The following is a 2,917-nucleotide window of genomic DNA, read 5'->3' on the forward strand; positions in this document are numbered from 1 at the left end:
TCTACTCTGGTATGCTGTCTCCAACAGTGGCCCTACAAAATGCTTCAGAGGAAAGTTCAAGAAACCCTACAGAGGACAGCTATGGAGAAGAACGGAAGAACTTTCTTCCAAATTTAATATGTACTAAGATATATTCCCCAGTACTCTAGTTTTGTGAGACCGGCCAGTGCACCAGGTAGCCAAGTCACTGACTAGTTCTCACAGTCACTATATATCCAACTATCTGTTTCTTAGGATCCAGTGCCCTATTAGCTTATGTCTCAGAACCACGACCCCGTCTCCTGGAGTGACCTTCTTGGTGTTTCAAGAATGACCAGCCTCCTCTACCTCTGTTAGAAGGTGGCTTTTATCTAAGGAAGATTGTCCTCTGCCCTGCCCCCGCCCCCATTCGAGCTGGGTTGCCTCCTATCATCTTTCTTAAATATGAGGATTGAACCTACCAGTTCCCAGCTGGGCCTGCTCCACAGTGTCCGCTATATGCTGTTTCTGCTCCACCAGTTCAGCAACTCTGGCCTCAGGATGCTGCATTTGGGCTCTGAGGGCCATGAGTGGCTTGCACCAGATACATACATGCATTAGCTGATCACCCGGCAAGTAGTCGGAGAGCTTTAGATAGTAGCTCAGGGCGGCATAGGTGAAGGGATGCATAAGAGTTTAGCTCTCTATCCCCCTCTGGTGGCTGGGACCACCTAGAGATTATGACTGCTATTTGCTGTGACCGATCAAAGTTGGGTCTCTTAGCTGAAGCAGGAGGGGGTCAGGCTTTTACACCCACAGGTCATAACCAGTCAGTTCAACCCCTCCCCAAAATTTAAGCTTCTAACTGAAAGATATAACCCAGTAACATAATAAAAGCCCCAGTATAACTACGGAGATGAAAGACTATTAGAAGATTAATTAGGACTGGGAACTACCCAGTTTACGGCTGGAGTAGATATCTGGTGGAACCCCTGGGAGAGGGCAGTGGGAGCAATTTCCCCCTCCTGGCTCTGGAAGGAATTGCCCATGGAGTTTTGTACTCCGGTTAATTGATCTCCTACAAGAGGGGCATGAGTATTGACTTTCCTTTGCTCCGCTATTTTTTCATGTAACCCTTCTAAAACCGCAAACACTCTTGTTACAATCAAGCTTGGCTCTGCAATGTAAATGCTCTGTTCAAACATCAGCACAACGTTTCTGCCCCAGGCAGCTTAGGAAATGATTTTATGGCATAGCAACTTAGAATTACCACACAGGCAGGCTTCTGAGCTGAGCTGTTTAACCTACTCTTTACCTGCAAAGCTGGAACTAACATATCTGGCCTCCAGTTGCTATAAATTGAAACTGCTCTGGGTCCATTTGTCATGCACCGTCTCCTACGGTGGATTTACTGCTGTGCCATACTCAGAGGGTAGCTGATTTTAGTTTATTTTAAGTTGGAAACACAGTTTGGAATGCATTTCCTGAGCAAACTATGGGGAAACATAATTTATGAGCCAATTTGGCCATGAAGGGTCAGTTATTTAAAAACAATGATTTGCCCATACTAAAAGGGACTGTGAAGTTTGGCTGTAGAGCAGCGTTAGGAAGCTCAACACATCTATTTAACTGTATTTCTCTTCTCTCTCATACAGCTGCCCTCTTGCTGCTGTGATTAGATTTATGGTTGATCTGCCTGCAGACCAGGCTCTGGTTATTCCGTCAGGTCCCATGTTTATTTCAGATGTCTGGCTTTTTGGAAACAGTAATGTCTACATCAGTGATAGAGTCCTGATGTGACTCTGAGTATTTGTTTAAAAGCTTCCAGGAGATAGTTGGACACGACAGTGATTCTGGCTGGGGAAATGGAAGACTACCACAAAAATAACAGGACTAGGAAGACAGAAAATAAGGGAAGGAGGAGGCTAAAATTGAGTAAAATATCATGATCAGAGTCAGAGGGATAAAAGCTCTCAGATCCCAAGCACATCTCCATGCCAGGAAAGGATAGGTTTACTGTCTCCAAAGAGACAAAAGTGTTATAGGTTCTGTTGATACGAATATTATTGGACAACCTCACCCTGGATGTAAACACATGCAACTCCACTGAAGCAAATGGAGGAAGACTGGTCTTGTGTTTAAGGCACTGGTCTGGGATTTAGGAGATCTGGGTTCAGTTACCATCTTTGTCAATCTTCCCATATGACCTGGGGTAAATCACTTAATCTTTCTGTGCCTCCGTTCCTCATCTGTAAAATGAAGATGATCAGACAGACATGGAGTGTGTGTGTGGGGGGGGGGAAGTGTTATCTGTTAGAATCACCAGGGCACAGACTGTTTCTTACTTTGTGTTTGTACAGCGCCTAGCACATTAGGGCCTGAATCTTGGTGTAATTTAAGTAATAACATCTGAATTTGGCCAGGTGTGTCTATTTGACTTTTTAAAAAAAGTTCCTGAAAATACTGCAAAACTAAATCTCATTAGTGAGTTTTTTTGAGGAAGCCATATGAATTGCTGTAAACAAAGCTTCCGTGTCTTCCAGAAGGCAGAACCTGGCTATAAAGCTCTTGTGTTGGACACACAAGTTTTACTGTAAATATAGTTAAAATATAGGTCATTTTCTGGAAGGGATGCAGGTCCTCATTTACATACCGGGTGATCCTACCTCTGAGTAAAGAGTTCTAGGGAAAAAATATGAGACTATTGGAATATATTCAAGTGGCTCCAACCAGTTATTTATTGGAAGATGGAGATCAGCCCAGGCTTGCAAAACAGAAATGAAATTTTACCTGCCCAGGTTCAAAATCTACTCACCAACCTTTTACCATGATGAGGAGGAGGAGGAGGAGTCAGGAGACCTGAGTTCCATTCCTGGCTCTGCCATTGACCTGTGGTGTGACCTTTAGCAAGTCACTACATTTCTCTGTGCCTCTGTTTCCCCACTCACTCTTTGTCTTG

The sequence above is a fragment of the Emys orbicularis genome, chromosome 1, assembly GCF_028017835.1.
Source record: "Emys orbicularis isolate rEmyOrb1 chromosome 1, rEmyOrb1.hap1, whole genome shotgun sequence".
Lineage (NCBI taxonomy): Eukaryota > Metazoa > Chordata > Testudines > Emydidae > Emys > Emys orbicularis.